The following is an 11,485-nucleotide window of genomic DNA, read 5'->3' as shown; positions in this document are numbered from 1 at the left end:
CCATGTACATTGACTCAGTACCGGTAGTCCTAGTATATAACCTCGTTATTGTTATTTATTGTGTTACTATTGTTTATTTTTATTAGATCAGTTTCTTACTTTTTAACTCTGCATTGTTGGGAAAGGGTTCGTAAGTAGGCATTTCACGGTAAAGTCTGCTGTATTCGGCGCATGTGACAAAAATATGTTTGATTTGATCCATTCAACTTGGGCTCTGGTGTTTGGCTCTTGAACAAACCCCAAAAAACATGATTTCCAACGTTTTCTCCTGTACTGCTGTTATATGAAATCTCGCGGTAGGACTCCACTTCACTACGTAATGTGCCGTGCTGCTTCTAGCGGCGCTGGTGACAGTGCTGAAAGCTGTTGGGGTGAGTTTTGTATAATTAACTAATTGAAAATTACGTTTGAGAACCCCTTAATATAAGTGTGGGAGATTATGTTCCTTGTATTCAAATTATATCTGTGAAAATAATCTGTGACCAATGTTCTTACCCTTCAAATATTAGGCCTGGGCGGGGGCAGTGTTCTCCGGGCGCCGGTGTTTTTGCTCGTCATAAATCATACATACACTAGCTGGGGAGTTGGCTATCTTATTTTAACAAACGTTTCGGCGTATTAATAAGAAGCCAACGTACTGTCTAAACATTTTAATTATTTAATGCCTACCGGTATACCAACTATGTTTGGCGTTAAACTAATTTGCTGAAGTGGCAAACTAGCTGACCCGACGACTGCATTTGTTAGTTAACGTTACCTACTATCTGGACTGGCACGAGTTTACCAAGTGTTGGTTAGTTAGCCACAATCTAGCAGATTTAGCCTCATCTGTCGCAGTTACTTTGTTGTCAGGTGAAACACCGTTACGGCGCCTGCCAGCACTTAACATGTTTTAGCCATGGTTGTTGAAATTGGCACTATTGACATGTTCGTTTTGACAAGTTCCGGAATTAAGAAGAAACAATGTATGATTAGCTAAGTGATCGCTAACTAGCGAAGTAAAGCTAATGTTGTTGACTAATGTTAGTTAGACATTGATGTATTTGACGATTTGCTAATACCCTTGTTTGTATAGCTAACGTAGCTAGTTAGGTCGTTTGCTCATTTGTAGCTGGCTAAAGTGCTTGTTAGCAAACCACTGCATGTTACTTATGCAAACGAATGATGCGTTCGTTGGCTAGTACGCCACGTTACTGCATTGCAAAGCATGGTCGCTTGACAGCAAACCACATGCTATGGCTGTGCATAGCTGGTAACTAATGGTATTGTTTGTGCCGTTAACTTGTAAAACAATGTTTTAACCATCAGGGACAGTTGGTTATCTACGTTACTTCGACACTATAATGAACGACCTAGCTAACTATTTTGCATTTATTAATGAACGTCGCAGTTCTAGTCAGCTAGCGGAAAGCCGATACAGTAGCTGGCTGGCTAGCTACCACCAGCTTGAAGGCCGCGAGAGACAAGGCCGTATATACGTGTTCATGTTGCATACTTCAGCATTGCATCACTGACATTTATTATTTGGTTAAACATAATTGCTAGGTAACGTTAGTAAGTAAACTTGTTAAGTGCTTCTGAACTCGACAATGTGTTCGACCACTTGTTTTGGAAATCTGTGCTAAAGAGCCAATCACAGCCAGTAGTTTTAGTGGGTGGGCACGGTCGGCAAATGTTTTTATCGCTGCGTCATAAGCAGCTGAAAAGCAGACGCTCCCAAGTTCCTTTTTGTTTTCACAATGTTGACGCTCTTCAAATCACATTCTATTCGTCACATCCACCTAATACGACAGTGTAGTCTTTTCGTGAAATGCTTACTTTCTCCACAATGCAGAGTTTTAAAAAAATTAAGAAAATAGTTACCCAAACGGTTAAGGGGTACGATGCAATTGTGGTAATGTGTACCTCAGGGTTTCTGTTAGAAGCAAACACCCTGCTTTTGGTGTATAAAACGCCAGTTTAAAATTTTTAATTGAAAATGGCACGGGACATTTAAAATGGAGGTGAAATCCCATTGCGAAATAATTATTTTAAGCATATTCATTGACAAAATACTAATTGAATTAAATATATTTGGCCTTATCGGTCTGTAAATTTGCACAATTTACTGGAATTCAATTGGTGCATGTGTATATTTGTTATGCATCTTATTTATCACACGTGCATAGCAGACAGATAGTCTTTGAGCAGAAAATATGTCAGACAGTGTACGTTAAAAATAGTTCAAATGACCAAGATTAAGAAGGGCTATTTTATTTATTTATTTCAACCTGTTATTGAAGCGCGTTTTCCATTCACCATTCAAATGCATAGACAACGGAAGGCAGGCTTCATCAGCTTGTCACGCACCACTTTGCAATGAGAGGCAGTATGCCTTTTGAAACGTATAGCTACTTAATTGTTTGAAACCTGGACGTTTTACCTTCGTCAAAGTAGTTTAATCCAACTATGCATTAGTGGAATTTCAATTGGTGACATCACTCGCTCTGAGACCTTGAAGTAGTTGTTTCCCTTGCCCTGCAAGGGTTGCAACTTTTGTGGTACAATAGGTAACAATGATTCGAGGGTGACTGTTGTCGATGTGTGCAGAGGGTCCCTGGTTCAAGCCCAGGTTGGGGGGAGGACAGGGACGGAAGCAATACTTTTACAAGCGGAGGCAATTATTTTATAAAAACTTCCATATGCTTTTGAAACCAGTAGTCTATATATATCTCTTATGTGCTATTGTTTTTCAACTTTCTTTCATTGTCCAGTAGCCAAATGCACATTCACATTTTAAGCTAAATGTTGTCATCTGTTGCATCAAACTCAGTGCTTAAAAAAAATATATATATATGTATGTATGTTTGTATATATGTGTGTAGCCTAGGCCTACTGTGTCTATGAATTTGGGATCTATCGTCCCACAACTGTCCCAGTGTCTGCTTGGGATATTTCTTGACAAGCTGACTAATAGAATAGGTCAAATGTTCTACTATGGGGGGTAGAAGGTTGACATAGACAGCGTGTCCATAAGGCTAGGAGAAGCTAAGCTTTCCTGAAGTAAATTCAATTAGTTGGCCTACTCCTGATAGTATAGAAATTAATTAATAATAGGCTACTAAAGCATGATTTGGCCACAGCGGATCGTTAGCTTTAAAGTTAAATCACATTGTCTACAGTCGGAAGGAAAGGGAGCGTGCAGCAAATACCAAATAGAGGTTTGTAGAGTTGCGACTGTCAGTGAAGAGGCCAGGCATATCGCAATATTTTGAAATTCAATTGCGGAAAAACAGTTGGGAATGCAAATAGCTATTGCTGTAAAGAGAAGACAGTGAAAAGACTCTAATCAGTCTTTTTTTAGTTAAACATTTAATTTAAAACTTAATTGAGGAAACAACAGTAGGCCTCGCTTATAATCACCAGCGGAGAGCATTGGCCATGTGCCTGATCACCGCTCATTTTCACTCTATCATTGTTTGGTCAGTGCCACTTAAGTTTGTTTATGGACAATTTCTTCCTCCAGTTTAGATTGACGTCATATTCTATTTGTCTCCCCTTGTAGGACCTACTATATGGACAACATTCTTTTATTGATCTGTCAGCAGAGTAGGCTACCCTGTAATTTTCTAAAAATAAATATTCTGCTAATGTATGCAGTCAAATAAAGTATAGTAGAATTGCATGAAATGTGTTAAAGGCCACATTTTTCCTGTGTAAAAAAATAAAATATATCTGATATAGCCTAGGCCTCTACACGCTCAGTATTGAATTATTTTTTGCAAATAATAATAATAATATGACTGAGTTATATTATTAGCCTAACCAATCTTTTTAATTTATTTTACCTTTATTTAACTAGGCAAGTCAGTTATGAACAAATTCTTATTTTCAATGACGGCCTAGGAACAGTGGGTTAACTGCCTGTTCAGGGGCAGAAGGACAGATTCGTACCTTGTCAGCTCAGGGGTTTGAACTTGCAACCTTCCGATTCCTAGTCCAACACTCTAACCACTAGGCTACCCCAATCTACTCATCACATGATGAAATAGTAGGCTCTTACATAAGTCTGTAAATATGATGATGCATGGAATGCTCTATCATAAGGTGCTATTTATTGATGGTGAAAATGAGCTTCTCCAAACTAGGAACTCACACACCGCCTATGCATAGTGAGGGATTTTACTGTTCATTACTTGTTTTTTTGGCTGAGGAAAAGTAAACGTGGACAGTTATTCTAACATCTTCAAAGTGTGTGGTAAGGACACGTCATTGCATCTTAAACTTGTCACCTGTTAAGATGAATTACCATAAGCTAAATGTGATTTCTGTCATTCTGAGCAACGTGGGCGGACTTCCTAATCAGGTTCCGCACCCATTGCATAGGCATATGGGTCTGGTGAATTTACTCAAATGTCCGGTAAATTAAAATTCTGCCAGTCAAATGTCCGGCGCTACATTTTCATAACGGAAACCCTGATGTACATGTAGGTAGGGGTAAGATTAACTAGAAGGGATGCAAATTTCAGTCAATTGTGAATCAGGCCTTCATGGTCGAATTGCTGCAAAGCAACCACTACTAAAGGACACCAATAAGAAGAAGAGATGTGCTTGGGCCAAGATACACGAGCAATGGACATTAGACTGGTGGAAATCTGTCCTTTGGTATGATGAGTCCAAATGTGAGATGTTGGTTCCAACCTCAGTGTCTTTGTGAGACGCAGAGTAGGTGAACGGATGATCTCCATATGTGTGGTTCCCCCCGTGAAGTATGTAGGAGGTGTGATGGTGTGGGTTGCTTTGCTGGTGACACTCAGTGATTTATTTTGAATTCAAGGCATACTTAACCAGCATGGCTACCACAGCATTCTACAGCGATGTGCCATCTAATCTGGTTTGCGCCTAGTAGGACGATCATTTGACCCAAAACACGCCTCCAGGAGAGTGCCTGTGTGTTGCATCAGATGACCTGGCCTCCACAATCACCCGACGTCAACCCAATTGAGATGGTTTGGGATGAGTTGGACCAGAGTGAAGGAAAAACAGCCAACAGGTGCTCAGCATATGTGGGAGCTCTTTCAAGACTGTTGGAAAAGCATTCCTCATGAAGCTGGTTGAGAGAAAGCCAAAAGTGTGCAAAGCTGTCATCAAGGCAAAGGGTGTCTACTTTGAAGTATCTAAAATATATTTTGATTTGTTTAAAACTTTTTTTTGGGGGATACTACATGATTCCATATGTGCTATTTATTAGTTTGATGTTTTCACTATTACTCTACAATGTAAAAAAATAAAGAAAAAACATTGAATGAGTAGGTATGTCCAAACTTTTGACTGGTACTGTATATAATGACGAGATGCTTATGTTTCCACCCTAACAATGGGAGTCGTCCCAAGGCGGGAATGCAGGCGACAAGCTCAGGCCCAAAATGTGAAAATACTGCCCCCCTGTCACCAAGAAGTTTTAACAAACTATAGTTTTGGCAAGTCGGTTAGTACATCTAGTTTGTGCATGACACACAATTCTTTCAACAATTGTTTACAGACAGATTATTTCACTTATAATTCACTTTTACAATTCCAGTGGGTCAGAAGTTTACATACACTAAGTTGACTGTGCCTTTAAACAGCTTGTAAAATTCCAGAAAATTATGTCATGGCTTTAGAAGCTTCTGATGGACTAATTGACATCATTGAGTCAATTGGAGGTGTATCTCTGGATGTATTTCACGGACTACCTTCAAATTCAGTGCCTCTTTGCTTGACATCATGGAAAAATCAAAAGAAATCAGCCAAGACGTCAGATTTTTTTTTTTGCAGACCTCCACAAGTCTGGTTCATCCTTGAGAGCAATTTCCAAACGCCTGAAGGTACCACGTTTATCTATACAAACAATAGTAATCAAGTATAAACACCATGGGACCACGCAGCTGTCATACCGCTCAGGAAGTAGACTCATTCTGTCTCCTAGAGATGAACATACTTTGGTGTGAAAAGTGCAAATCAATCCCAGAACAACAGCAAGGGACCTTGTGAAGATGCTGGAGGAAACAGGTACAAAAGTATCTATATCCACAGTAAAACGAGTCCTATATTGATAGAACCTGAAAGGCCACTCCGCAAGGAAGAAGCCACTGCTCCAAAACCAACATAAAAAAGCCAGACTAAGATTTACAACTGCACATGGGGCAAAGATCGTACTTTTTGGAGAAATGTCCTCTGGTCTGATGATACAAAAATAGAACTGTTTGGCCATAATGACCATTGTTATGTTTGAAGGAAAATGGGGGGGGCCTTTGCAAGCTGAAAAATACCATCCCAACCGTGAAGCACGGGGTTGGCAGCATCATGTTGTGGGGGTGCTTTGCTGCAGGAGGGTATGGTGCACTTCACAAAATAGATGGCATCATGAGGAAAGAAAATTATGTGGATATATTTTTTTCACTTACTTGCTGTATTGTTCATTTTTTTTCAGTCGTTTCATTCTCAACCATTTCATCATACATCAGTAGTTCGAATGGCGCTAGGAGTGTGTTCGTGTTCTCTAATGCCATTGAAATGGCAGCAGCCGTATGAGAACCAGCACATACTTGAGCATGCAATATGGCTTTCCTCCGTACGAAATCCTCGTCAACCCACTGTGCTGTTAGACTCGGCATGCTCATGGGGCTGACATCGCTGATTCAAATGTCAGATGTGAAGCTAATAGCAGTGATGACCATAGCAAGTAGCTCATTGATGTGCGTTTCAACAGTACTGTGTAACTCCGGTAGGGCAACATCTGAAACATAGTACCTACTTGGTAGAGTGTACAGGGGCTCAAGGTGGTCGTCCAGTCGGCAATAGCCAACATCATCCACAACAAAACGGTTGCTTGTCAAGGGCAAAAATCCATTATCTTGGCGTTAATGGATTTTGCCTTTGGGTTGTCTTGCTGATCTTTTCTTACTCTTTCAAATGACTGCTCGACTTGAACTTGTTTAGTTGTTGGAAGTGTGCGCTTAGTTTTTTCCTGCTTTTGTTCTATGTAGTCGTTGAACTTCTGGGGGTGATGCACTTTCAAATGTGTAATTAGGTTTGTGGTATTGAAAGATTTCACTTTCTCCCCTCTGGAAATAATAGCAGAACAAATGTAGCATATGGCCTTTTATCTTCCTTTGAATCTTCAAAATAGATCCACACAGCAGACATTGTGGGCTAGGGTATTTTTTGTGGCGTCATCTACCTACGTTATATAGGTATGCAGCTTTAACATCAGTTTTTCACATCGCCGTTAAACTAGACATTGCGCCGATGTTGGCATTTTTAGCTAATATCGTCCTATTCTTCTGATATGCTTACCTATTTATTTTTTATATATTGTGCATGCTTAGTTTTAGGTGCTAAGCCACATTTCTTCAGCCTCGTTCACCACACTGTCTGTGGGTGGACTATTTCAGTTGGTCAGTGACGTGTACGCCGAGGAACTTGAAGTTTTCCACCTCCACTGCGGTCCTGTCAATGTCGATAGGGGGGTGCTCCCTCTGCTGTTTCCTGAAGTCCACGATCAGCTCCTTTGTTTTGTTGAGCGAGAGGTTATTTTCCTGGCACCACACTCCCAGGGCCCTCACCACCTCCCTGTAGGCTGTCACGTCATTGTTGGTAATGGGGCCTACTACTGTTGTTCTCTGCAAACTTGATGGTTGAGTTGGAGCTGTGTGTAGCCAGGCAGTCATGGGTGAGCAGGGAGTACAGGAGGGGGCTGAACACGCCCTTGTGTTGAGGATCAGCGAAGTGGTGTTTCCTACCTTCACCAACTCTGGGTGGCCTGTCAGGAAGTCCAGGGCCCAGTTTCACGGGATGGGGTTCAGACCCAGGGCCCCGGGCTTAATGATGAGCTTTGAGGGTACTATGGTGTTGAATGCTGAGCTATAGTCAATGAACATGGGTATTCCTTTTTTCCAGATGGGATAGGGCAGTGATGGCAATTGCATCATCTGTGGATCTATAGGAACGTGCGGAGAAGTGACAATATGCATGTGGATAGGTATACGCCCACTAAAAACCACTTAGCACCTCGAGTGATGAAGTACCCACTATTAACCACACACAATTAGTGATGTAGGCGAAACAGTGTCTGTGATAGCCATGGAGAAGGAGCTGCTTCCAACAAAGAAATTATTGATAATTATTGTTAGTTATTTGGAAGTGGTTTGGCTTTTTGAAGTCTGACAAAGAGCAGAGCAATGTTCGGTGAAAATTGTGCCATAGACGGGTGGCTACCAAGTCTGGTAATACAACAAACCTTTTTCACCATCTGAAGCAAAATCACTCTTTGGAACATGCAGAAAGTTAGAGTTTGCGCCACGGTATTGATAAAGCACGAACCAATCTAGGGATGTTCGCCCGACGCAGTCAACACTGACTGACAGGGTTTATGCCTTACCAGCAAACATCGAAAAGACACAAATACATCACACATGCTATTATGCATTGCTAAGGACATGCTACCAATTAGCACAGTCGATAAGGAAGTATTCAAGAGGCTTATCAATTGACCCCAGGTACGTGCTCCCTGGCCACACATTTCTCTCACACCGCACTGCCTAAACTCCTTGCCGAATGTAGGGACAAAGTTGAAGAACAGCTCAAGATTTGACGTATTTTGGTGCTACTACCGATATGTGGACTAGTCGCACGTCAGAGCCTTAATAGCCTCACTATCCACTATATTGACAAAGTGGGATCTTGGGAATAAATGCTTTCAAACTAGAGGTCGACCGATTTAATCAGAATGGGCGAATGAATTAGGGCCGATTTCAAGTTTTCATAACAATTGGAAATCTGTATTTTTGGGTGCCGATTTAAAAAAAAAAAAAAAAAATATATATATATATATATATATATATATATATATACTGCTCAAAAAAATAAAGGGAACACTTAAACAACACAATGTAACTCCAAGTCAATCACACTTCTGTGAAATCAAACTGTCCACTTAGGAAGCAACACTGGTTGACAATACATTTCACATGCTGTTGTGCAAATGGAATAGACAACAGGTGGAAATTATAGGCAATTACCAAGACACCCCCAATAAAGGAGTGGTTCTGCAGGTGGTGACCACAGACCACTTCTCAGTTCCTATGCTTCCTGGTTGATGTTTTGGTCACTTTTGAATGCTGGCAGTGCTTTCATTCTAGTGGTAGCATGAGACGGAGTCTACAACTCACACAAGTGGCTCAGGTTGTGCAGCTCATCCAGGATGGCATATCAATGAGAGCTGTGGCAAGAAGGTTTGCTGTGTCTGTCAGCGTAGTGTCCAGAGTATGGAGGCGCTACCAGGAGACAGGCCAGTACATCAGGAGACGTGGAGGAGGCCGTAGGAGGGCAACAACCCAGCAGCAGGATTGCTACCTCCACCTTCGTGCAAGGAGGAGCACTGCCAGAGCCCTGCAAAATGTCCTCCAGCAGGCCACAAATGTGCATGTGTCTGTTCAAACGGTCAGAAACAGGCTCCATGGGGGTGGTATGAGGGCCTGACGTCCACAGGTGGGGGTTGTGCTTACAGCCCCCACCGTGCAGGACGTTTGGCATTTGCCAGAGAACACCAAGATTGGCAAATTCACCACTGGCGCCCTGTAGGCTATAGCCTATGCATCCGAATGGGAGGCGTGCTTTACGAGTTGAGATAAAAAATTGCTCCTTTTTATTCGTGGTCAGCAAAGTTTACACGCGACTGCATTTAGAATTCTCATTTGTTGCGTAATGACTGGACTTTCAAAAGCAAGTTTCACTCCAGTACCCTATAGGCTTTGAGGAGCAACTCTCACTCTGTCTGACAGGTGATAGGTTATTCAGCTCCTCAAACTAGGCTCTGTATGCTGTGCGCATGTCATGTCTTTTATTTATCACAACTAATGAAAATACACACGCCAATTTAATTCCACAAAATGTATGAAAATGAACCTAAAGCCTGGTAAGCATGAGTGGTCAAATGTATTTTCGGTGGCTAGTCATTAAATTCCTTAGTGACTAGGCAATCAGGATAGATAATAAACAGAGTAGCAGTGTGTGTGTCATCATTATGTATGTGTGTTGGGGTAGAGTCGGTGAATGTACATGGAGCCGGTGCAAGAGTCTGTTCAAATAAAAAGGGGGTAAATGCAAATAGGGTAGCCATTTGATTAACTGTTCACCGGTCTTGTGGCTTGGAAGCTGTTCAGGAGCCTTTTGGCCCCAGGCATGGCGCTGAGGTACCACTTCAATGGTTTCACTCCTTCCACTCCTTTCAATCAACGTGACCATATTACCAAGGGTGATGAGTGTTATCAAGCCACATGTTAATGCAGATGTCAATTGGCATCTGAATGGCAAGGCATTATGATTAAACAAAAGGGCCAGGAGTGTGCGGTATATGGCCAATATACCAAGGCTAAGGGCTGTTCTTAACCTCTACAGTATTGGTGTGTGTCCGTCCCGCAGGACGGTTGAGCTAACGTGCACTAATGTGACCATCATGACGTTTTAAGTATGAAAAACATTTCCCTGGACATAGACATATCTGAGATTTACAATTTAAACTTTCTGCCAATATAACTGCACTATCCAATTTACAGTAGCTATTACAGTGAAACCACACCATGCTATTGTTTGAGAGTGCACAGTTATGAATTTAAATGTATTAATATACCAATTAGTCACATTTGGGCAGTCTTGATACATTTTGAACAGAAATTCAATGGTTCATTGGATCAGTCTAAAACTTTGCACATACACTGCTGCCATCTAGTGGCCAATACTAAATTGTGCCTAGATTCCTAAGTCATATATTGGCCTTTTCTCTTGCATTTTCAAAGATGATGGAACAAAAAAACGCATATGATCTTTTACCAGGTCTAATGTGTTATTTTCCTACATTACTTTCACATTTTCACAAACTTCAAAGTGTTTCCTTTCAAATGGTATATGCATATCCTTGCTACAGGCAGTTAGATTTGAGTACATCCTTAGGTTTTCACGACACAACGTGTTGTGCCCGTATACAGCCTTTAGCCTTGTATTTTTGGCCATATACCACAAACCCCTGAGGTGCCTTATTGCTATTATAAACTGGTTGTGCACGTAATTAGAGCAGTTATATATTTCCATAAGCATGGGATACGGTCTGATATACCACAGCTGTCAGCCAATCAGCATTCAGGGCTCGAACCACCCAGTAGATAAACGTAGATATGTAGATAAACAAAAGGCACCCGCTTGCTTCAGATTGGTATTTCTCAATGAAAAAATGTGCAAGAAAACAAGTATTCTCTCTGAATTTCAAGACTTAATTGAAAAATCCCTACAGTCGACCAATCACCAACAAAGGGGCGTAGACTTTTTTTTATGTGCGTGTCTGAACAGCTGAGAAACCTCTTACTAAAACTCCTACTAAAGTTCAAAATTAACTAAAATTATGTTTGCACAAAGTCTTCCGAAGAGTTTTGGCTGGTAAGCGTGCGAACGCCTTAAGCCATAAATTGCA

The 11,485-nt window shown here is 41.2% G+C and overlaps 1 protein-coding gene across 12 annotated transcripts in view; it reads left to right on the top strand.

Moving 5' to 3' along the window:
- Positions 1-209: 209 nt before the first annotated feature.
- LOC118359768 (cold shock domain-containing protein E1-like) overlaps positions 210-11,485 on the top strand; it is a 31,489-nt gene continuing 20,213 nt past the window's right edge. For 8 of the 12 annotated variants that reach the window (XM_052482143.1, XM_052482141.1, XM_052482142.1 and 5 more), the window contains exon 1: positions 211-371. The gene's annotated coding sequence lies outside the window, so the exon portion shown is untranslated. Of the gene's footprint in view, positions 372-11,485 lie in introns of all 12 variants that reach the window. The other 4 variants (XM_052482139.1, XM_052482136.1, XM_052482138.1 and 1 more) reach the window with 1 other exon arrangement.

This window comes from Oncorhynchus keta, chromosome 27 (genome assembly GCF_023373465.1).
Source record: "Oncorhynchus keta strain PuntledgeMale-10-30-2019 chromosome 27, Oket_V2, whole genome shotgun sequence".
NCBI classification, from domain to species: domain Eukaryota; kingdom Metazoa; phylum Chordata; class Actinopteri; order Salmoniformes; family Salmonidae; genus Oncorhynchus; species Oncorhynchus keta.
The sequence above is the reverse complement of the archived record's forward strand: the minus strand, read 5'-3'. Positions and strand labels throughout refer to the sequence as shown.